Source organism: Plecotus auritus, assembly GCF_963455305.1.
Source record: "Plecotus auritus genome assembly, chromosome: 5".
Lineage (NCBI taxonomy): Eukaryota > Metazoa > Chordata > Mammalia > Chiroptera > Vespertilionidae > Plecotus > Plecotus auritus.
In genome coordinates, this window is record NC_137776.1 from 26,758,304 (window position 1) to 26,784,775 (window position 26,472).

The window sequence follows — 26,472 nt, forward strand, 5'->3', positions numbered from 1 at the left end:
GCTAACTGGCAGCCATTGCTGTTTGTCACGCCCTAGCCTAGTGATGTCCTGAGACCCCGGCCCGCACAACCTACAAACCCACCCAAGCTCCAACCAGCGGCTTTAGCATATGAATGGCCTGCCCTATCACAGCTTAACATAGCAAACTTGCAGCCCAGGTCAGACAGCTCCAAAACCTCCAAACCGCAAGCAAAGAGGAGAAAAACCGTAATTCTCGCTGTAGCGCCTGCTGGGTGGCCTCAGACAGTAGCTGACCTGCACCCTATTAGAGATCCAGAAGCCAGTGTACCTAGTGGTCAGTGTGAGACACCAGATTTCAACTCCTCACATCCAGAAGTGACACATTCAAGAGGCAGACTCAGTGAGCACCAAAGCCCCACTGAAACAAGTCCTGCACCATAAGCGTGTCTCCAGCGCAGCAGTTCTTCCATTATAGACACAGCGGGTCCTCACAGCCAATTGGCCTGGAGGTCAATTCCTCCCAGTGTACCAACAGCAATCAAGGCTTAACTACACCAAGACTTTGCACTCAGCCCACAAAGGGGTGTACCAAGAGCGTCCACCTCAGGTGATTGGGGAGGCTGAGCTACTGGCCCCTATAGGTCACCTACCACACAAAGCCACTCCATCAACACAGGAAAGCAGCCAAATGCGCAGACAAAGAAACATGTCACGAATGAAAGAAATGGAGGAAAGCAAACTACTGGACGACATAGAGTTCAGAACCACATTTATAAGGTTACTCAAGAATCTCCTAAAAACCGCCGAGAAACTTGATGAGACCTCCGAGGAGCTTAGTGAGACCTTCAAGGACCTTAATGAAAATGCCAAAAAAAATGGAAAAGGACCAGTCAGAAATTAAGCATACACTGTCTAAAATAAAGAATATACAGAAATTCAACTGTAGATCAAAGGACCCCAAGAATCAAACCAAAGATCTGAAATATGAGGAAACAAAAAACACCCAACCAGAAAAACAAAAAGAAAAAAGAATCCAAAAATATGAAGATAGTGTAAGGAGCCTCTGGGACAACTTTAAGCGTACCAACATCCGAATTTTTGGGGTGCCAGAACAAGAGAGAGAGCAAAATATTAAAAACCTATTAGAAGAAATAATGACAGAAAACTTTCCCAACCTGGTGAAAGAAATAGACTCACAAGTCCAGGAAGCGCACAGAACCCCGTACAAGAGGAATCCAAAGAGGACCACACCAAGACATGTCATAATTAAAATGCCAAGGGCAAAAGACAAAGAGAGAATCTTGAAAGCAGCAAGAGAAAAACGGTTAGTTACCTACAAGGGAGTACCCATACGACTGTCAGCTGATTTCTCGGCAGAAACTATGCAGGCCAGAAGGGAGTGGCAAGAAATATTCAAAGTGATGAACAGCAAGAACCTACAACCAAAATTACTCTACCCAGTAAAGCTATCATTCAGAGTTGAAGGTCAGATAAAGAGCTTCACAGACAAGAAAAAGCTAAAGGAGTTCATCACCACCAAACCAGGATTACATGAAATGCTGAAGGGTATTCTTTAAGAAGAGGAAGAAGAAGAAAAGGGTAAAGATAAAAATTATGAACAACAAAATGACATCAAATACATACCTACCAACAAGTGAATCTAAAAATCAAGTGAATAAAAAATCTGAAGAACAGAATGGACTGGTGAATATAATAGAATCAGGGACATAGAAAGGGAGTGGACTGACAATTCTCAGGGGGGAGGGGGTGTGAGGAGTTCAGGAATAGATTGGACAAAAAGCTTACACCTATGGATGAAGACAGTGGCGGGGGGTAAGGGCATGGGGTGGGGTGGGGAATCAGGTGGAGGGGAGCTATGGGGGAAAAAAAAAGAGGAACACCTGTAATAATCTGAACAATAAAGATTTATTTAAAAAAAAAGAAGAAGAACTGAACTACCATTTGCAAGATTGGAAACCACTTCGGCTGGAGGCACTCAGCTCCATAGTAGGGATCTCTCAGAGCTGCACAGTTATGTCCAGTCCAAACCCAATCCCAGGAGCCTTGGTTGTTAGGAGGCCCATGCCGGCACTCATCCTCAGTTCAAAGGTTTGCAAAAGCATTTCACATTCAATTGTAGCAAGCACTGTAAGTTCTGGAAATGAAAGCTATGCACATTGTTACTACATCTTTGAGTAGTTCCCTCTTGACGTGAATTGCTATCCATAGAAAAATTATTTTCTGCCATCCTATTCAGGATTTCCCATTTCTAAAGTCAGTTAATCATATGGCTATACTTTAAAATGATTCAAGGATTAATTCATTAAAACATTACTTCATTTTATTGCTTAACATTATGAATATAATTTTGGAAATCATTTTCCTATATCAAATGACTGTGTTCTTAAAAGGGAAGACATTTCTTATAGGTCTTATAGGTTATTACAACTGCATGCAATTTTGTGATTACTTTCTAGAAAGTTTTTATCCCATTGAGAGAAATGAGTTATTTTCATCACTCATGGAAAGGTTAAGAAGTTTATTTAAGGAGAAATAAATATTTTTTAAAATGTTATATTTTTAAGGGTATAATAAGCTGGCCATAAAGGATCTAATCTTGTGATTTTTTTTTAGTCCTAGTGAGAGTTGTGGGTGGTAGTGGGGGCAAGGGGATTAGAGGGGAGTAGAGAGAAGGTCAAGTATAATTCAATGCACAGGCAGTTAAATCTAATAGGACTGAAATATAAGTCTGTTTAGACTGAGCTGCATGACCCTGCCCCTTAACTCACACAGTTGGCTGATGAGGCTCGACATGTGGCTTTTATCTTCCTGAGAGAAGGCAAATCATACAGACAAACACTCATTGTACCCTTGCTAGTGAAAGGCATGTACTAAGTAAGCTCTTTAGGGAATACAAACAAATAAAAGGCACAGTCTTTGCCTTCTTTAAAGCCTTTGATTTAGCAAGAGTGAAGTTAAACACCATTAAAGACAGTACTGAAGATGACACTGGTAGCAGTTAGGGGGTGGGCGGTGGGGTTGTTACCTGTCCCCTCCCAAACTCCTCATTGAGCTTTGCACATGTGCTAAAATGAATGGGAATCAAGTAGCTAGTCAGTCCCAACATACAAAGGGCCCTTTCTCCCCAGGGCAGAGTTTCTCCCATGAGCAATGCTTGGGCTCCAGAACCCCAAGTGGGAATTCCCCTACCTGGCTTCCTAGCCACAATTGGAAGACTGGACACATGGAACTGACACCAGCTCCATGTCCCAGCCAGTTACAAAAGAGCTGGACTGGAGAGTCTGTAGATGGTTTACACAGACACTGGAAGAATTTTGTTCACCACTCTATCCCCAGGGCCAAGCACAGAGTGTGCATTCAGCAGAGGCTGTTCAAATTAATGGTCACACGAACTGACACATTCTTATCTTATGCCAAGGAAAAATGTGGCATTGTTCAAATGTTAATTAGATGTATATTCTGGGTGCAGTTATGTCACAGCCACTCCAAAATTAATTTTAATTTTTTTTTTCATTTTTTGTTTTTTAATCCTCACCCAAGGATATTTTTCCATTGATTTTTAGAGAGAATGGAAGGCAGAGGGAAAGACAGAGAGAAATATCAATGTGAAAGAAACATATCAATTGGTTGCCTCCTGCATGAGCCCTGACCAGGGCCTGGGCCAGGGAGGAGCCTGCAACCAGAATTGAACCCAGGACCCTTCAGTCCACAGACTGACACTCTATCTACTGGGCCAAACCAGGTAGAGCAATTTTAATTTTTAGTAAACATTTTTTCTCATTAAGCCATAAGAAAAAAATAATCTATTTTTTTTTATAATCCAAATGGGGTTACTGATATTTAAAAAAAATTATCTCTGTATAAACTCTATTTCCTTTCACCTAAAAAAACAAGTAGGTATTTCTAATGGAATGTTGATAGTCTGGAATATGAAGTACTAAGGTTTCAATATGCCATTAGAAAATTTAAAACATTAAAAAACTTTTGTTGCATTATGCAAATGTGAAGAAAACAAATCTTGACAAAAATTCTCAGATATTTTTAATTGATTGCTTTTATTTTAAGAATTGCCCCACTGTCAGTTATCTTAGTTGTATATCAGAATGTAGTAAATTGATTTATTAAAACCATTTCTTCAGAAATAATGGCAAAAAGTCAGTCATCAGTGAGCATGTCTGGCTGTTTAATTTATTCTCTGCGTGACTACCCTCAGGAAAGGAGAGAAACAGAAAGAGAAATTAAGTTCTGTATTAAGACCATTTGTGTTAGAGACCATGAATTCTTTTCAAGTCTGTCTTATGATCTAGTGGCTGTCTATATCTATCTGCCCACTTTTATTTTGTTTTGTTTTTGAGATTTCTTACCCATTTTCTAAGACAGAATATCTTTTTTGTTTTTTTAGCACTATCTCTATATATATAAAAGCCTAAGTGACCATCGCAACTGAATGGACGACCGAACAGGCTGCATGGAGCGACCAGGCCAGCTGGGGGGTTAGTGAGGGGGAACAAACGACCGAGCAGCAGGCTGTGTGGGGTGACTAGGCCCACAAGGGGGGCAGTTGGGGGCAACCAGGCCGGGGGGGGGGGCAGTTAGGAGCAATCAGGCAGTCAGGCAGGTGAGCAGTTAGGAGCCAGTGGTCCCAGATTGTGAGAGGGATGTCCAACTTAGGCCTGATTGTGAGAGGGATGTCCAACTTAGGTCCCAGATTGTGAGAGGGATGTCCAGTTTAGGCCTGATCCCCAGTTCCTGTTGGATATTCCCTGAGAGGTCCCAGATTGGAGAGGGTGAAGGCTGGGCTGAGGGGACACCCCTCCCCGTGCACAAATTTCATGCACCAGGCCTCTCGTAAAAATTATAAGTGGCCCTGTCCAGTGTAGCTCACTTGGTTGAGCGTTGTCCCATGAACTGAGAGGTCCCGATTCAATTCCTGGTCAAGGCACATGCCTGGGTTGCAGGCTCAATCCCCAGTGGGGAAAGTGAAGGAGGCAGCTGATTGGTGTTTCTCACATGAATGTTTCTCTTTCTCTCCCTCTCCCTTCCTTTCTCTCTCTAAAGATCAATAAAAACATATTTAAAAATAAATGCAGATAAGTGAAATAAAATGTTAAAGTATCTTTACTCCCCAAAGGTAATCATTGTGTGGAACATATTCTGGATATTGCATTTCTGGAGCAGACAGTAAATGCAACTGTGGTTTTGTTTGATATTGTCAACTTACTCTATTGCACGCCCACCAGCACCGTATGAGAAGCCTGATTCCTCATAGCCTTCCCAGCATAGCATGTGTTGAATTTTCGCCAGTCTGGTGGTTTCCATTTGTATATTTCATTTAAATTTTTTAAAACTGATTTTATAGGGAGAGAGGAAGGGAGAGAAAGAAACATCAACTTGTTGTTCCACTTATTTATGCGTTCATTGGTGGATTCTTGATGCCCCTTCCTGGGGATCAAACCAGCGACGTGGCATATTGGAACAACACTCTAACCAACTGCGCTACCTGGCCAGGCTCTATTTTTCTTAATATATTTGAGATTGATATTCATTGACAACTCTTACGATTTCCTGTTTGAACTACATTTCCTAGGCTTCATCAGAGTGTGTCTACTATGACTTGTTTTCCTTGATTTTCACATATTTTGCAACAAGTATCTGGTCCTTTAGTGCTGATGGTAATAATAAAGGTGCATATTATTAATCATAAAAATGATTTTTATAACATACACATCAAAAGAACTACAATTTGTTTATTTCCAAAGTAGTTTGCTCTTGGTTTTTTGTTTAAGTGAAGAAGAAATTACCTTTCACTAGCGATGCTTATTTTGGTTAGCAACATGACTGTCCTTATCATGAAACTGCCATTCATATGAAATAAAACATCTACTTATAACCAATTGAATTACTTCATTATAGGTCAGGTGCCTGTCACCAGTTCCACTTGGAATTTCTCAGTAAAAAGAAGCCCTAATATTTCCTAAAAAAGAGAGAGAGAGAGAGAGAGAAGCTGTTTTTCTGAATATTTTCCCTCTTTCATTAGACATTTTATCAAGTGAGGTTTTTCATTTAAAACTAAGGTTTCTTTAAAGAATAAGCAAATTCATGTACGTTCTGATTTATTTACACTTAATATATTGAAATTTGGAGATTTATGCGCAAGTTATACACACACACACACACACACACACACACACATATATTTTTCTTAGCATATCATTTGTTTCTCAAAGAACTTGGTAGACATTGATTGGGCATATCTGCCTAAGGTGTCCAAGAAGGACAGAAGAAATTCTTGAGTGGGTAACCAGATCTCCTGAAAGGAGAAATAATGAAAGCAGGATCTATGGCGAGGCCCTCCGGGCCTTGACATTAACACTCAAAGCAAAACCAGAAGCAAGCCTGCCCTGACTTGTAAATGGGCTGCCCTGGTGCTCTCTAGGCATGAGAGCTCCAGTTAACAGGTGTCAGGGTCTGAAACAGCCATTAACCACTAGCAGGGGCCAGAAGTGCTCTTGAGGGTGCCAATGGTGCTATGGTGGCTCTCCAGCATCCACAGCAGGAAAGACATAGAAATTAAAGATCAGACCCTCTTGGATAAGCCGAAAAATTAAGCCAGAATGCTCCAAGAAGCCACACCATTATTAGGCAGTGACAGCAACAGCAGCCACAAAAATAATAGCCAATTTACTTATTTGTGGTAGTTGGTACAAACACTGAAATTGGCAAATATTCCAAAGTTGCGGCAAACACTGAATTAGTGAATACTGAACCCATGCTTCCAGGAGTAATACACATTATGTTTCTATAAGCCTCGGGTCACAATGGTTTTGTTAATTAACGCATAACCATGCTTTATGAGCGCTCTCACCAGTAGCGCTGTAACTCAGGCCTGAATGAAGGATACCAAGACGTATCTCCTGTGGAACGCACACCATACCCTTCTGTACTTAGGCGCACTAGATAGCACTCCTGCACTGGGCTCGGGGGCTATTTTTAAACAGAAAAATCACCAGCAAACACATACAAATGCCAAAGACGTGGCACTCAATAGACCATTAAACAGACACTTGTTTTCAGCTGAGAGCGAAAACAAGAAGGTGGTGCCACCTTGTTTGAACTCAGCTGGGAATGTGTGCGGAGGGAGAATCAAAGATTTGCTGCTTGCCCATGCCCATGAGTAGCGACAGTGCATGGAGCGCTGATTTGGGGGTTACAATAAATGTTAGTGAGTAGGCAAATTTGCAAGTAGGGAATCTGAGAATAATGAGGGGTGACTGTGCTTATAATCATTGAGAAAGAAACTCCCCTCTACTAACCCATTGTTAACATTGATTTATTTCATGGAAGCATGGTACTGGGTGGCCGAAGCAATGGAGCAGTTAAGCTGACCTATGAACAAGAGCAGCGGAGGGCCCTTGGATGGCCATGGTGGACCCAGCTTGGGGTCTGAGCTAGCTGTCCGTGGACCTCTGGACAGGTAATGGAATTTCATTGTACCTCAGTTTCCTCATCAGCAAAACTGACATCATTTCTGACGCACTTACTTCAAAGGGATGTTTTGAAGCTAAAATATAGGAAACCTGAGGGACTAAATATATTAGAATGAATTAGAAACAAAATCATTTTTATTTCCTACTTTGTATATCTCTAACTTATTTCACAATGAACACTGTTTAGTAGGGATTCTATTTATAATAAAAAAATCTTTACAAGGAAAAACACCCATGAGAAAACATAAATTCATATGAAACGGCTTTGAAAAAAAGTAGACCCTTCAAGATGAGGTGGAGTCATTTTCCATGAAATAAATCAATGTTAACAATGGGTTAGTAAATGGAAGTGAAATTCCAACCTGCTGTTATGCACAGGAAAAACAAGTCCCACCTGGTTTATGTAGTTAATCTTGTCGTCAGAGCCATTTGATTCAGGCCTGCCGTTATACCCTCAGGGAAGCTCCTACACTGTGAAGACAGACCCCTGGCCGCCTGCCTCCTGGGGCTGCCAGAACCTCCCTGGATGTCTTTTGTAGGAAAGAAAGGAAAGGGGGAGGAGGGCTGAGGAGTTTCCCTCTCCTAACAACAACATGGCCTGTAAACTGGGGGGAGAGAGGGGCTCAGGGACAGTGTATGGAGACATCTGCACTATGATTCATCTTGATTTATTAATGCAATTTAAGAAATGTAATGCTAGTGTCTGCTTTGGTGCCGGAAACTACCTCGACCCATTGTTTTAGAAGCACACGTTGGACTTGGCCTTTTGAACAAAGAACAGGTTTGTTTGATTCAAAAGTACACTCACTGCCTTTCACAAACAGTCATTTCCTTGCCTTTGGATTTCTCCGTGTTTTCAAAGGGACATGCTTTTTTCGTTTCCTAATTGAAACTATCCTGTGGTGTGGCTCAGGGCATTTCAACAGCTGTGACGCTTGCTGATGATGGTTGGCTCTCCGTGCTAGGCAATGTGACCCTAAAATAGATTAAAGAATGAAGGCTAAGCCCTTCAGCTCTGGCCTCCGGCTTACGTAAAACACACACCTGGTTAATAGATTTTATCATTCCTAAACAATCCCTTGCAAAATTCAGCAAAAGCATCACTGTTGAAAGAATGAGAAAACAACTTTGCGAAAATAATAAAAAATGATCACAGGGTTATTACTATTTAAGAAGAAGAAAAAATATAAAGTAGTATTTACTAAAGTCAAAACTGTTTTAAACATTAATTCTGTTAACACAACAAATGTGTTGTGTTGGGAGGATTTAGAACATTTACTGTGTTCCATGACGATTTTCACATAAAAGTTGGAAGCTTCCCAATAATCCTTCAAAAGATCATTTGAAATAAATCCAGAAATGCTAGCACACGTGGTGAGGGAGCAGAGAACAAACAGTAGGAGTTTTGGGAAACTTACAGCCAGTGGAACATTTCTGTAGCTCAAACATATTATTTAGAGCAATCTTGACAAGATCTGTTCCTAGAACTATTCAAATGCATGAGATTTGGGGTGAGCCATCCACAGTTTTATATCGTGGGTTAATGATGAGAACGTTGCTTTCTATAATTCTCTTTTGGGGAAAAAAAATCTATTATTATAGTACTATTAGAGAATCACTAAAAAGGGTTACATGTGGGAGGCAGTTAATCCTGATCTAAAAGAAAGAAATTTGATGGTGACATTTGTAGGAATACTCTTAAAGGGAAACTGGGTCTGGAGAATGACAAAATTGATGACACTAACCCTGGAGAAACCTGTCTATTTTGACCTTTCTAATATTTCTTATAGAAAGCCCTATTTGAAAATATTTGGTACAATCAGTGTACAATTTCAGCATCTGAGAAGAGTTTTGAGACTATTGGACTCTCAAACTGTTTGAATTTCATGAGCAAACAGAAAAAAAAAAGAGAGAGTTAAGTAAATCGTGGGCCATCAGACCAAGATTTGGTTTCTTGGAACATTCAAATAAATATACAGGCAAAGTATCTTCGCTGACATGTATAACATATACCTTTGTTTTAAAGCATGGTGTCAAGAAGAGATCAAAGGAGGTAGCATGCTGGGTTGCTAAAACTTGGAGGAACCCTTGACATCATCTCACCAGTCTTGTCATCTTACAGTTGGAGACACTGAAGCCCCCAGACTTAAGAGACTTGTCCAGCTGAGGATCTTTCCTCCATGTTTCACTTATCTTGAAAGAAAATACCCTGAAGATGTCAGCAGTTCATAGAATCCCTCTGCGACAAGGAGGAAGAGAAGGATGGGAAGAAGGGAGAGGAGGAAATCACTCTTCCTGTGGCCCAGCCCAAAGCCCCTTCCACAAATTTTCTTAAACTTCAGGCTGCCTCTTCATCTCCCCTCTTACTCTTATTTATCTATGCTAATACTATTAGTTATTGAGTTTCCATGCCCAACTAAAAATGAAATGAACTTGAGAACAGAACATAAGGAAGTGTTAAAAACAGCATATACTGTGTCCGTATTAAAGACGAATAAATCAGCTGTTTAAATTTTAATCCTAATAAACAAAAAAATATGTTGGTTAGGTATATAAATGCTAACTACTAAATACGTTTCATGGCCTGAATGTCCCTAATATTCATTAGCAGGAAGATGGGTGCCTGCACGCATAAAAGAATGATTTAGAAGTCTTCAATTTTGTCTCTAATTTGTTGTGTGACCTTGGGCATGTCACTATATTTTTGTTGCAGCTTCTTAGGCTTTAGGTGTTTACCTATGCTGCCATCTTGGATCCTCCTCCTCTCTTCTTCTTTTTTAATACTAATAGGGAATTCAGGATAACAGAATTACCCCCTGATGTAACCTCATTCTGATGATTAATGAGCTGATGATGGCTGATGCACCTTAGATGAAAGGCAGACTGTAAAAGTGTAATGTTGTTGTAGCACTTACTGTTATTGCTCATACAAGGAACAACTATGGGAGCTGGTAGTGTGTCAGTCACAACTAAACACAACTGTCCAAGGTAAAGAATGAGCACATTTATGAATTTTCACAGTTAATTATTTTAATGAGATATACAACTTAACTTGGGTATTGGTGCAATGAAACATTGTTAGAACCTGGCATCCCAGAGGAAGATGTGGAGTATGCGGATGTTCTAGCAGCCAGCACTACAACCTTCATAGCACCCACTGGATCTCAGTATCCGTGTCTGTAAAATCCAGTTGCAGGTCTAGATTATCTCTGTTTCCTACTTGCTCTGAGCGTTTACAGTCCTTCCACTCCAGAAACCTCCAAGGTCAATTCTGCAGCTGATGAAAAATAGAAGCCCAAAGGCAGCCACCATGGCCCATGGGGGAAGGTTGGTTACAAAACTGAGCAGTATACTGAAGAGGTTTCAGGCAGGGTGTCTGGAGTCAGAGAGTTAGCTCATGGGCAGGTTTCTTCACATGAAAATGGAGCTCGAATAGTTCTTCCTTGCAGGGGTGGGGAACATCTGGCCCAAGGGCCATATAAGGCCCTCAAAATCACTTGGTCTGGTCCTGCCAAGGCATTAGGGGTGAGTTAATTAAATGTTTGACCAAATATAGCAGGCTAATTTTTAAGTTGATAATTTTGTGTGGCCCTTGAATTATGCTATAAATATCCAAATGGCCCTTGGCAGAAAAAAAGGTTCCCACCCCTTAGGGGGACATTGGGAAGACTAAATGAAAGAATTAGAATATTCAGTCCATGTCAGGTGTTGTTACTAAGTTCCAGGAAGTACACAGCACTGACATCACTGGATCAGGCACTCATTTAACAACCTAAGCACCCATTGTGCTCCTAGCATGGTGCCTACCACCCAGTAGATGCTCGAGCACAAGAAACATGTTTTTGTTTTTCAGGAAAAGTTTGAATTGCTTTATTAATTTATATCATTTCTCTAGGTGTTAGAAACCATAGTGAACCCAAACATGAAGAAAGAACGTTTCCTGTTTAGAGCCGGGACTGCTACAGATGTAGTAGAGATTGAACACACTGGGGAGCATCGGTTGGAGGGAGAGTCTAGGGGGCAGGGAGGTGGATATTTGCCCATTATGGAGAACTTCATATTGTATTTATCTTGGCAGAAGCAGTGCCCCATCTTCCTAAACATTCAGCTCTTCTCTCCCCTGCCTACTCGAAGTCACTGCTTAAGGACAAGAGCCACAAGTGATGCTTCCATCAGGGATTTTGAATGTCAGGTAATAAGGCAAAGAGGAGCTGGCCGACTTCATTAGCAGCTATGGGGGGTGAGCAGCAGCCCTTTGCTTTCCAGGTAGTTTCTGCTGAAAGAGCATTGTTGTGTGTCCTGTTTCATAGCTCTCTGGAGCAGCCCCAGTCTCTGGAATTTTCCAAGTCTGACCCCTTGCCCTCCCATCAATGATGTAGGCTCCCTTCCAGTGAATTCCCTATTATTATTAAAAAAAGAAGAAGAGAGGAGGAGGATCCAAGATGGCAGCATAGGTAAACACCTAAACTGCTGCCTCGCACAACAATTTCAAAACTACAACTAAAAGACAAAACGTCTATCACCCAGAACCACAGGAAAACTGGCTGAGTGGAAGTTCTACAACTAGCAGGAAAGAGAAAAGAGCATTGAGACGTGCACAAGTGCTGAAAAGCTGAGGTACAGAGGCACAGGAATCGGGCTGGCGGCGGGCGACTGGGAGCCCTGCTTTTTTCAACCCGAAGGGAGACAAGCCCCCGATTACTCTGAAATCCAGTTTCTGGGGAGACGCGGGGGGACCCAAACTCCTTTGGGGAGAAGCTGGACTGTCTGCCATCGTGTTGGAAAGTGAGGGTGGCTTGCTTGCAGGGCTGCGCGCAGGAATAATTGTTTACTGCGCTGGGGCACAGGACGCGGTCGGAGACGCAGAGCCAGCTAACTGGCAACCATCGCTGTTTGCCATGCCCTAGCCTAGTGACGCCCTGAGACCCTGCCCTGCACAACCTACAAACCCAAGCTCCAAGCAGCGGCTTTAGCATATGAATGGCCTGTCCTATCGCAGCTTAACCTAGCAAACTTGCAGCCCGGGTCAGACAGCTCCAAAACCTCCAAACCCCAAGCAAAGAGGAGAAAACTGTAGTTCTCGCTGTAACTCCTGGTGGGTGGCCTCAGACAGTAGCTGACCTGCACCCCATTGGAGATCCAGTGTACCTAGTGGTCAGTATGAGACACCAGATTTCAACTCCTCACATCCATAAATGACACATTCAAGAGGCAGACTCAGTGAGCACCAAAGCCCCACTAAAACAAGTCCTGCACCATAAGTGTGTCTCCAGCGCAGCAGTTCTTCCATTATAAACACAGCGGGTCCTTACAGCCAGTTGGCCTGGAGGTCAATTCCTCCCAGTGTACCAACAGCAATCAAGGCTTAACTACACCAAGACTTTGCACTCAGCCCACAAAGGGGTGTACCAAGAGCGTCCACTTCAGGTGATTGGGGAGGCTGAGCTACTGGCCCCTATAGGTCACCTACCACACAAAGCCACTTCATCAACACAGGGAAGCAGCCAAATGCAGAGACAAAGAAACATGTCACGAATGAGAGAAATGGAGGAAAGCAAACTACTGGACGACATAGAGTTCAGAACCACATTTATAAGGTTACTCAAGAATCTTCTAAAAACCACTGAGGAACTTAGTGAGACCTTTAAGGATCTTAATGAGAATGCCAAAAATAATGGAAAAGGACCAGTCAGAAATTAATCATACACTGTCTAAAATAAAGAATATACAGAAATTCAACTGTAGATCAAAGGACCCCAAGAATCAAACCAAAGATCTGAAATATGAGGAAACAAAAAACACCCAACCAGAAAATCAAAAAGAAAAAAGAATCCAAAAAATATGAAGATAGTGTAAGGAGCCTCTGGGACAACTTTAAGCGTACCAACATCTGAATTTTTGGGGTGCCAGAAGAAGAGAGAGAGCAAAATATTGAAAACCTATTAGAAGAAATAATGACAGAAAACTTTCCCTACCTGGTGAAAGAAATAGACTTACAAGTTCAGGAAGCACACAGAACTTCATACAAGAGGAATCCAAAGAGGACCACACCAAGACACATCATAATTAAAATGCCAAGGGCAAAAGACAAAGAGAGAATCTTGAAAGCAGCAAGAGAAAAACGGCTAGTTACCTACATGGGAGTACCCATACGACTGTCAGCTGATTTCTCGGCAGAAACTATGCAGGCCAGAAGGGAGTGGCAAGAAATATTCAAAGTGATGAACAGCAAGAACCTACAACCAATATTACTCTACCCAGTAAAGCTATCATTCAGAGTTGAAGGTCAGATAAAGAGCTTCACAGACAAGAACAAGCTAAAGGAGTTCATCACCACCAAACCAGGATTACATGAAATGCTGAAGGGTATTCTTTAAGAAGAGGAAGAAGAAGAAAAAGGTAAAGATAAAAATTATGAACAACAAAATGACATCAAATACATACCTACCAACAAGTGAATCTAAAAATCAAGTGACTAAAAAGTCTGAAGAACAGAATGGACTGGTGAATATAATAGAATCAGGGACATAGAAAGGGAGTGGACTGACAATTCTCAGGGGGAAGGGGGTGTGAGGGGTTCAGGAAGAGATTGGACAAAAATCTTACACCTATGGATGAAGACAGTGGTGGGGGGTAAGGGCATGGGGTGGGGTGGGGAATCAGGTGGAGGGGAGCTATGGGGGAGAAAAAAGAGGAACATCTGTAATAATCTGAACAATAAAGATTTATTAAAAAAATAAAAAAGAACAAGAGAAATAAAAGACTGCTGGGCTTTCTGCTGCCCTATTAGTGGTTCCTTATGCCTACCACCATTACCATCTCTAATGTCAACATCAACAGGGGACATTTGATTGAATATAGGTTAGAATAGTAGGTGTTTTGTGGTATTAATTTGCCTAGGTTTTTAATGGTTTTGTGATAATATAGGAGAATATATTTATTCTAATGAGAGGCATACTGAAGTATTCATGGCATCATGATACCTGAAATTAAGTTTCAAATGGTTTAATTAAAAAAAAACACCCACTATCTAGCATATCTATCTATCTATCTATCTATCTATCTATCTATCTATCTATCATCTATCTATCTAAATAGAGGGCAAATTTGAAATGTCTTAACATTTGATGAGGATATGTGAGTATTTATTGTACTCTTTCACTATTTCTGTAGATTTGGAATTCTTTAATTTATTTACTGAGTTCAGAGAGGAAGGAAGAAGGGAGGGGAGATAGAAACATCAGTAATGAGAGAGAATCACTGATCGGCTGCCTCCTGCATGATTTGGGATCAAGCCCACAACCCAGGCATATGCCTCGACCAGGAATTGAACCGTGACCTCCTGGTTCATAGGTAGACACCTAACCACTGGGCTACCACGGCTAGGCAGATTTGGAAATGTTAAAAAAAAAAGTTGGGGTGAAAGAAAATCTATCATATTATGAATTAAAAGTGTTTCTAGGGTAAGTCCCTATGTAACCCAGGCTTCCCCAGATGTCAGCAGCTGGTGGATATAGCATATTAACTGCAGTAACCCACAGTCCCCAGCATGTCATTGATATCCAGTGAATGAATAAGTGAAGGGACATTTCAATGGTTCTTTGGACCATTTGTTCCTTCCACATATACAAGATAGTTGTCACACATGCCCACAGCCATGGCTGCTTCTCAGACTTTTCATCCAGACATTAGTTCATTCACTCATTCATTTATCTAACAATTACTTCCCAAGCCCCTGGGACACTGTAGTCATGACTAAATGCCAAGATGCAGTTTTGAATATGACAACCTCCTCAGGGACCTTATATTCTAATGACATCTAAACTGCTTCTTCTGTCTACTCCCCTGAACCCTCTTTGCTGGTCTCCTGTCCCAGTCAGGGACCTCTGAGATGACAAAGCCCCCACACCAGTGTTCATCTGGAGAGCAGAGAAGGTGTGCTCTTCCTCTCTGTGTTGGCATTGGCTTGTGTCTGTGACAATGTGTACAATTCTTAATCATGACAGACATCATCTACTAAATGGTTTTCTTGCCAGGCACTATGCCACATGCTTGTTTTCATTATCTAATTTAATCCTACCCAGCAAGGCAAGTAGCTCTTTTTGGCAGGTGAGGAAAGTGGGCCATGGGGAGTTTAAAGTCAGTTGTTACAAAGGGTAAGAGATCCTTCTTTTTTATAGCTTTGAGGCAGCATGGAGGGACTTGGAGAGTATTATGCTAGTGAAATAAGCCAGTTAGAGAAAGATAAGTATCACATAATCTCACTCATGTGAATCTAACAAACAAAATAAACTGATAAACAAAATAGATTCAGAGACATGGAAGCGTGGAACAGACTGAGGAATCTCAGAGGGAAGCAGGGTGGGTGGGGAGAGATTAACCAGGGAACTTATATGCACACTAGTGGCCCAGTGCACAACATTTGTGTACGGATGGGGGGTTTCCCTCAGCCCAGCCTGCACCCTCTCCAACTGGGGACCCTTTGAGGAATATCCGGCTGCTGGTTTAGGCCCTGTGGGATCGGGCCTAAACTGGCAGTCGGACATCCCTCTCGCAATCTGGGAACTCGGGCTCCTAACCGCTCACCTGCCTGCCTGCCTGATTGCCCCAACCCCTCTGCCTGCCTGCCTGATTGCCCCTAACCTCTCTGCCTGCTTGCCTGATCACCCCTAACTGCTCTCCCTTGCCAGCCTGATCTTGCCCCCAACTGCCCTCCCCTGCTGGCCTTATCTTGCCCCCAATGGCCCTCCCATGCCAGCCTGATCTTGCTCACAACTGCCCTCCTCTGCTGGCCTGGTTGCCCCCAACTGCCCTCCCCTGCTGGCCTGATCTCGCCCCCAACTGCCCTTCCCTGCCAGTCTGATTGCCCCTAACTGCCTCTGCCTGCCTGATCACCCCTAACTTCCCTCCCCTGCAGGCCTGATCTCGCCCCCAACTGCCCTCCTCTGCTGACCAATTTGGTTCTGATTTGTCGGTTTCTATGCTAGTCAGTGTCAAAAGCTCTGCCTCCTAGGTAGCCATTGGCTCCTGACAGTTCACCCAGATTTGGTTCTGATTGGTCGGTTTTTATGCTAGCCAACATCAAAAGCTCCACCTCCTAGGCTGCCGGTGGTCTTGATCCAGCATCTAGAAGGATTCAGGGATCTGGAGAAGGCACTGTGTGTAAATTAACAAAGGGTCCAGAGATGAAACATAATTTTGGAAGGCATTAAGGGGAGCCAGAGAAAACTTAGCTAAAGGAACTAAATCCTCTCTTGTCTCAGGACCTCTTGCTTTATATTAACACAATTTGTCCTAAGGCAAAGTAGATATACACTTCAAAGGCCAGGGTTTAGTACACAGAATCCATTGTCAGGTTGGAGAAATTGCCTATGGCTGTTCATGTGTTTGGCCAGTAGTAGGCAATAACATGTAGATTGAAATGCCCTTAACTGTCCAGCAGCAGGCAATCAGTTTATGCATCCTTTTCAGGTTTGGGGAAATGCCCTCAGCCATTTCCAGATGATTCAGCTCTGCTGACATGCTGGAATTGGCTTCTGGCACTAGGCAGCCATTGGTTTCTCACAGTTCACCCAGATTTGGTTCTGATTGGTCGGTTCCTATGCCAGTCAGCGTTAAAAGCTCCGCCTCTGCCCTAACTGGTTTGGCTCAGTGGATACAGCATCAGCCTGTGGACTGAAAGGTCACAGGTTCGATTTCGGTTAAGGGCATGGACCTTGGTTGCGGGCATATCCCCAGTAAAAGGTGTGCAGGAGGCAGCTGACCAATGTTTCTCTCTCATCAATGTTTCTAACTCTCTATCCCTCTCCCTTCCTCTCTAAAAAAATCAATAAAATATATTTTTTTTAAAAAAGCTCCGCCTCCTAGGCAGCCATTGGCTCCTCACAGTTGACCCAGATTTGGTTCTGATTGGTCAGTTTCTATGCCAGTCAGCATCAAAAGCTCCGCCTCCTAGGCAGCCATTAGCTCCTCACACTTCATTCAGATTTGGTTCTGATTGGTCGGTTTCTATGCCAGTCAGTGTCTCTGGGCCTATCAATGGGGCCTGATCAGAAAGGTGGGGCTGATCAGCAGCCCTGGTGGAGGCCTGGAGAGAAATGGAGGTGCAGCTGCTGGCCTGGCCCAGAGAGAAAGAAAAAGGCAAGTGCTGATCAACAGCTGCCACATAGGCTACGGATCAGACCCTGCTTCTCTCTTCAGGCCTCTCTCCAGGCCTGATTCGCAGTCCCCTCAGCAGTCAGTGCTGGGTCACCATGCCTGCAGCCGCAGCAGTTGGACTTCTGCAGGACTGACTTCTGGTTGGTCGAGCCTCTGGTTGTGACAGACCCAGGGTTTTTATATATTAGGATATGCATAGCCCATGGACACAGACAATAGTGTGGTGAAGGCCTGGGAGAGGCAGGGTGGAGGGGGTCAATGGGGGAAAATAGAGGGGGGAAAATCTGTAATATTTCAATAATGAAAAATTAAAAAAAAAGTAAAGTCAGTTATTACAAGATTAATAGGTAACTGATTTAACTGGTATTTTGGGGTTCAAAACCAGAATTTCTTGGCCCTGTGTAGCCTCTTGTCTCATGGAGGTTTTAGTAAATTGGTTATTTGGAGTTTACTTACAGCCTCTCTCTGCTCACCCCTTCCTCCTTGTCCTCAGAGAGTGATGGTCTCTGTGGAGAGTGTGCCAGACACAGACATGAATGAGAGACTTGGTGCTATTCTGGGGAGCACTCCTCTCTCTCTCCAGGGTCAAAGACTTTGCTCCTGGGTCAAGCCTCTTGGGCATGACTCCCTCTTCCCTTGGAAGAGGTTCTTTCCCAGGAAGCTCTCAGCCCTTCATGCAAATGAACCTCTTGCAGGCAACTCCTGTCCTGGACATCATTGCCTTGCCCTGAAGAATTAGGCTACACATAGAGGTTTGAGGGTTCTAGGTTTTCACTAATTCTTACCTGGCTGGTGTGGCTCAGTGGTTGAGCATCGACCTATGAACCAGGAGGTCAAGGTTCAATTCCCGGTCAAGTCACATGCCTGGGTTGTGGGTTCAATCCCCACTAGGGAGTGTTGCAGGGGCAGCCAAGCAGTGATTCTCTCTCATCAATGATGTTTCTCTCTCCTTCTCCCTTCCTCTCTGAAACAATAAAAAATATGTTTAAAAAAATAATTTCTCTTTCAACTCTAGATGTCTCTAGATTTCAATGTGGTAAAAAAGACTATAAGAAATCACATGTGTGGTTCTGAATACTTTAAATACTGTGTTTAGTGATTTGTTCAGCAATATTTATTAAGTAATAAACCAGTCAAACTTGACATTTTTTTCTTAGTGTTGTGGCAAATGGCCCAAAATAACGACAGCTGGCACCCAGAGGAATCAGGAAAGGTCCTTTATTACGCAGTCCTGCTAGGTCAGGGGACTTTGATCTAAAGTCTGAACTGACAATGTGGGGAGGTTTTGATACATATATTTTCTTGTGGCGGTCCCTCCGGGTGGGCTTTGTAGCTCCACTCAAGTCAGTTAGAATGGGGAAGTAAGATTACTATTTAACTAGATACTGATCTAAACTGTAAGCCCCCAAAATTGCCCCCTTATTTTCCTTCTCATTTGGACTTGACAGAAAACCACTGAGTAGAAACTCTGCCACTGATAAACTAAGTTGATCCCGACCAAGGTCTTCTGAAATGTTTTAGAAGCTAATTTTCAAGGCCAGTGCCCCATGTATATGATACTCTCAGACACTGACTTCAGTTGGACTCTATGTCAGATTCAGCACATTAGCAACACTCTCTCTGTCATGGAAGAAAGAGGATATCCATTACATTAATTAGGGCTTTGCAAGTGACAGAAAAACTTAAACTAATTTAGATAATGAAGGGGATTTATTGGCCCATAAAGTCCCAAGGTAGATACGCTTCAAACAAGGTTTGAACTTACAATTCAATGTCACCATTCAATGACATCTTCTGCTTCTGTAGGTCAGTGCCTCACCATCCTATACTCTAACTCCGGAGCTCCAGGTGGCAAGACGGTGGCAGCATTCTAAGACCTCCCATCTTCACATCTTACCTTCCAGGGTAGCTGCCTCCTTCACAAGCCTTGGGATTCACCATTTCGGACCAAAACTGGGTAACTTGCCCATCCCTGAGTCTATTTCTGTGGCAACAGGATGGGAAGCATCCATAATATTACATTAATCAGCCACCCTGACCTCTTCCCAAAGATGAGATTGATCCCTTGGGCAGGGGTGAAATTCCTGCTGTATCCTGATGGCAGGAGATGGGTGATGGATGTAGAAGAGGCAACCTTCAGATACTCAGGACACCCTTCCTCTCCATGCTCTTTTAATTCCCATTGCCTTTTAGTAGGAGATGGATGAATGTAGTAATCAGCTACCCAAGTGTTGGCACCCTATTTGACAGCTTTCAGATGGCTGTTCTCCAGCATAGCCTGTGGTCTCTGGCTGTTTCCACAGGGCAAAAAGAATAATTGTACTCCTTCTTGTGGAAGGAATTCATTCAAATAGTCATCAGTTCATTACCCTGTTCACTTATGTGCTCATTCAGTGCCTATTTATGTGCCAATCTTGTGCTTTTCTTCCCATGTCTCCTTTTAGGACTGAGTGCAGGTGCTGGGCCCAGTTGGAGAAGCTGAACGTAGGTAAAGCCAGTGTGCTTGGAGGGGATGAGAGCAGAGGGGACCATGTTTGAGTAATTTTCCTTGCTGATATTCAGGACTGCCAAAACCTTTTCATTATGGGCTTATAACTCCAGACCCACTCTCACCTAGAAATGCCTGGAGATTTCCAAGTCATTAATTAGCTACTCAAAGATAATCCTCGGAAAGCTCCTATTTTCAAACCAAGTATCTTTTCATGGTATTTTTAAATTCTCTCCTTAGGTAACAAAGGTAATCACTGCCATTTATTGAATGCCTACTAGGCAATACTTATTCATTTTACTTACATTCTTTTATTAAACCTTGACAACAAACCTCCAAGGTAGGAACTATTATTTTACCCATGATAAAGTGGAGGCATGGAGAGGCCAAGTAAATTTCTCAAGTTAGAAAGTGATGGAACCAGGATGTAATCCCAGATCTGCCCAAGGTCAAAGTCAGTAATTATTCCATGGGTTTCTCTCCCCCACAGGTACACTACATCCTGTTAGTAAATGCATTATTTTCATTATGCCTTAGTTTGCACTTAATCCCATCTATCATATCAGTGTTTATTTAATTTAGAAACTGATATCTGGACCTGGAATGGATATATAAGGTCGTGTGATGGAATTGCATTTTACTGGGGCCTAAGAGTATAGCTTGGGTTTCCTGATTCCTAAGCCAGAGTTTTCTTCTGGATTCCACAGAAGAAAATGGGATACAGACCCTTCCTGAGCTTTCACTATAGTTAGGAAACAAGACTTAACAGAAGACAATGCTATGCTTGGTTGTCAAAGCAAATTGTACAAATCCAGGTGCATATCAAATGAAATGCTATCAACAGTCAGAACTGCAGGATGGACTTAGTGTGTGTTCGCTGCTCCTCTGATTTACTGTTCACAGTTGGGAGAAATCTTTCGCTTTGACTCATTGTTTCATCTGGAGGAACTCCCACCAGCATAACGGGCCTGCATTAGAAGTGAATTATTTGCCCAGTCTGAGTGGTTCAGTTGGTTGAGCAATGTCCTGGGTACCGAAAGGTTGCCAGCTCAATTCCTGGTCAGGGCACACCTGGGTTATATGATTGGTGAGTGGCAATGGTGCACATCCCTGGATTGGGTAAAATTAATTTGTTTAAAGTTAGCAATTCTACAATCTTTGGAGATTCATTCTCTTCCCCCTCTGGTGGACCAATGCAAGACAGTGATCCCAGTGCTCGGTCACATAGTTCAGACAGTGAGGGCACAGAACATTAGCCAGTTCGGCCCTTTGGGCTGTAGGTATAAACCCATGTTCTCCAATCAGCTGCCACTGTCATTACCACCTGGTAGTCTTCTGTGTCTTATTTCTCAGTTGCTTCAGAATTCCAGGGAACAAGGGGTTATTATTTATTGACTTCTTAAAACTCCCCAAATAGAAAGCATCCACTTTCTTCTTTATTTAAAACCCAGCAACCATCATGGCTTATTACTGAGTAAAAACAAAACAAAACAAAACAAAAAAACAACAACAAAAAACTTCAACATAAAACTTCTTTATTAATATTTTAATTGCATTATAAATGCTCAACAAGAGTTTTCTGAGATCCACCTTGGTGGAACATGTGACTGCTTTTCCTGGACCCCTGGCCTCCTTTCCTGTCTCTGCTCTCTCTCTCTCCTGTTTTCAGAGATCACCTCTCAATTAAACTACCTGCACTTAAACCCTGCCTCTGCCTTTGGGGAGACCCAAACTAAGGCAATGACTAAAGAGGACATAATCCATTCAGCAGGAGCAGACTCCTCCGCCCATCCCAACCTATGCCAACACAGAAGACACATACCATCCCCTTACACTCATACACAGAGACAGACACACGGACACACACATACAAGCAGACACCAACACATATACACACAAATACATACACAGCACAGGCTTCAGGTCATTGTCTCCTATCAGGTTTTGCTGCCACCATATAAGGGTATAAAGAAACACCATCTTGTCTGGCTGGTGTTGCTCAGTGGTTGAGTGTTAACCTATGAGCCAGAGTGTTGACCTATGAACCACAGTTTGATTCTGGGGCAGGGCACAAGCCGGGGTTGTGGGCTTGATTCCCAGTAGGGGGCGTGCTGGAGGCAGCCGATTGATAATTCTCTTTCATCATTGATGTTTCTCTCTCCTTCTCCCTTCCTCTCTGAAATCAATAAAAACATATTTTAAAATTATTAAAAAGAAACACCATCTCTCCATCAAAACCATGTCCCTGAATTCTGGCCTTTTCTCACAGCCTGGGCTTATCCAGCTATAACATTCTGGACTTGTCCTCTTCACTACAATCAAGCAACTGGTTCAAGTGCAAGACAACATCTTATAACAATGGGAGAAAATGTCAAGGTCTTAGTTGAGCCAAATTACAAATACAGTTTCAAGTTCCTCTGCTGGCTTGTCTCAGTTTTGAATTATGAAAAGACACCCCCTGACACTCACTGCTGTCCTTTCCTCATTTTAGCCTTTTCGTTTAGATCCCGACACATGTTTTTTCTAGATCACCTTCCTCCTCGTTCCTCATTTTTTTGTTTGGGTTATTGTTATTGAGTTCCCCTTGGGGTTTTTGGAGGAATATGATTTTTTCCCCTTTAGGTCTCAGGGCTATTCCTTGAGATGCTGGATGAAACAGTTACTTTGGAAGCGGCTTCCCACACAATCTTTCCTTTCTCACTGCAGCCACAGCCTAGAATCCTGCTCCACATTTACCCCCATTGTTGACTGTTTCTCTTGGAGTCTCCGTATTTGGGATCATATTGCAGGTTAGGTTCCCCAGAAGCACACACCAAGATTGTCATATGATAAGCTTTTTGGGAATGTCCTGGAGATCAACAACTAGGTGGAGTGAGAGAATGTTAGCAGAATTAGTCAGAGGGGGATGGGCTGCAGCAGACACACAAGGCTCCATCCCAGGGTGACTTTGGAAGCTGGGAAAGTTCTTCATTGTCATCCGGAGGTGATGCAAAAAGCAGGTCTTGGGTACCTCCACTGACCAGTCATTGCATGCAGGTTGCTCTGGGAGGAGACTGTGACCTTGGGTGTGGTGGGTTGACCCAGTCTAGGCAATTCTTAAAGAGGGCTGACAGCTGAGAGCTGTCAGCTGCCAACATTCCCGGCAGCTGAGGAAATGAATCCTTCAGCCTTGGAGGCGTGGGGGAGGAGTCTGGGTAGCTCAGAGCCTGGTCACATCCTTCAGACCTTCCACTCCTTAGTCTTCCACCAGGCAGTCATTCTCCACCTTCTCACCCTGAGCTCTGTCCAGAGATCTTCCGGGGGAAAGGCAAAGACCTAGCAACATCTTAAAAAGCAAACAGCAGAACCTGTACACATTGTGGTGCAAGGAGGCCCATATTCTCACAAAACTAAAACCGAACTGTAAAATCTTTTTTATTTTTTATTTTTGTAAGTGAAGATCTATGTTCCAAAATATATCTCTGAATTCTTTTCCAGATGCTCTGGGCTTGGTGAACTCTGTAGGAAATGGAAACTTTATTTCAAAAATAATCCTTGAAGCAATTTGAAAATAAAGAGGACCTTCCTTTTGAACTGACGATAAAAGTGAAGCAGGCCCACCAGCACGGTGCACCAAACTTCTTAAGAGTTCAAAATTTGAAAAGATTGCACTAGCAGACGTCCCAGAGTATGTGGCAGAATTTTAAAGTGGCTTAGGGAATACTAAGAGGGTCCCAGTTAGAAATTTGTACTCTTTTTTTTCTGAATGTAAAATGTAAAATACATTCAAAGGTCCTTTAGACATTATGAATCAAGCCCATTTGGAGGTACAAACAACTTAATAGTGAGTTGCTGTTATGGGTTGAGTTGTGTGCCAGCCCTCCTCTGCCCCCCTCTCCCCGCCCCCTATCACCACCAAATAAGATATGTTGAAGCCACAGTTCCTCAGAATGTGACTTTATTTGGAGGTAGGATTTTTTCCAGAGGTAATCAGATTAAAATGAGGTCATTATGGCAGGCCCTCATCCAATAAGCTTGGTGTCCTTGTAAAAAAGAGGATTTGGGGACATAGAGAAAGGCACACATAGAGGGAAGACAGTAAGACATAGGGAGAATGCCACCTATAGGCTAAGGAATGTCCGAGGCTCTCAGGAGCTAGGAGAGAGGACACAGTACTGATTCCCCCTCCCAGCCCTCAGAGGGAACCAACGCTGCTCAGTTTTGGGCTTCTAGACCCCAGAACTGTTTCACAAGGTCTTTTTTGCTGTTTAAGCCATGCTGTTAGTGGTACTTTGGTGCTGCAGCCCCAGGAAACCAATATAGCTACTCCGACAGCAACTACTCCACTCAGCTCAGATTGTCATCTTCCAGGAAGGCATCTCAGAAGTCAGATGAAGTTGAACTTAGTTCCATCATTTGGGCCAGTTGTTTAGTTTCTCCAAGACTGTTTCTTCATATGTAAAATAAGAACATTAATAATACCAATTATAGGGTTTTGTTGAATATTGAGTGAGCTAAAATAGGTAAGATTCTTCCTTTCTAGGTGCTTATAAATTCAAGAGTGTAGCATATGGCCAATTGACAATCTTTGCTAACACAAATGCTGATAAATCACATGGTGGGTAACTGATCCTTGTAATTTTTATGTCCTTTAAAGAGTCAAGTTCAGTATCCCTTCCTCTGTCCTTTAGTACCCATTACAATATCATTGTTATTTCTTTTTTTTTTTTCTTTTTTGAATGTTACCTCTTATCAACTTGCAACGGTCAAAGCCATTAAGTCTCCTGAGACAAAATAATGAATTGTCTTTATGTATAGAGGAAATCATAAACCAGAATGACAACCCAACCTTAGAACAAGCACCCTGCCTTTGGCAGCATGCCATCATGAACTGGTCTGGGGACACCGCCGATTAATTAGCTGAATAATTCACACAGTCAAGAAGTCACCCAGCCAGGCACCAGACTCCAGTCTATTTTGAGGCAGATATGTACTTGGAGATTTATTTTTTAAATGTTTTTTTTTTTAAACCAGATAATCACCCTTGGTTTGTGTAGCACAGACTCTTTTAAGTAATACCCAAATATTATAAAACTTCATATAGATAATCTTGGAACTTTTGGTTAGATTTGATCATCTGAACTGTTTTCTTTCTTGACAGAGATAATTAAACATGGGTTAAGCCACAGTGATGAACCACTTCACACATACTAGGATGGCTATAATAATAATAGACAAAAATAGCAAGTGTTGGTGAGAACATAGAGAAATTGGAACCCTTGTATATTGCTGGTGGAAATGTACAGGTACATTTGCATGGAAAACAGTTTGGTGGCTCCTCACAAAAGTTTAACATAGAATTCCTGTGTGACCCAGAAATTTCACTTCTAAGTATATACCCAAAATACTGAAAACAAGGACTCAAACAGAACATTGTGCATCAATATTCACTGGGGCATCATTCACAGTAGCCAAAAGGTGGCAAAAAAAACAAACAAACAAAAAACAAAACAAAACCCCAAAACTGTCTATCAACAGATGAATGAATAAATAAAGGGCTGTATACACACAATGGAATATTATTCAGCCATAAAAAAGGAATGGACTTTTGATACATATTACAACATGGATAAATCGTGAAAACATTAAGTGAAATATGCTATACCCAAAAGGACAAATATGTGTAATTCCACTTATATGAAATATCTAGAATAAGCAAATGCATCACCTCCAAAAGAAGATTAGAGGTTACCAGGGGCTGGAGGTAGGGTAGAGTGGGCATTAATTGTGGTGATGGCAGCACAACATCATGCATGTGATTAGTGCTGCTGAATTGTACACTTAAAATGGCAAGTCTTATGTGTATTTTTACTACAATAAAATAAAAAAGAAAAGCAATTATATAATCATTCTATACATTTCATGTGAAACCAGGGGGTCTACACACATTGATGATGTCATATCATCTTCACAGTGTTATAAGGTAAGGATCATTGTCTCAATTTGACAACTAAGAAAATTAGAGGCTTAGAGAGAGGCTCATGGCCAAGGAACTACTAACTGACTGAACTGGGATTGGAGTCACATCCTAGTCCTTCCTCAGCATGAACTAGAAATAACATAAATTTTTCTGTCTATCTACAATCTACCAAGATGGCTCCAACATAAATATTCATTCCTTATTTACAGTAGCAGATGCAGGCTAGTAGTGAAGAAGACCCCTGTGGGTCTCCTAGAGAGAATTTCCTGATTCTGCTTTCTCAAGTCTAGTTGATTATTTGTAAAAATAATATTTGCCTTGAAAGTGCCCCTGGAATGTGTCATGTATTTGGGACTGCCATGTCTAGAAGACATCCAAGGAGCCAGAAATGAGCAAAG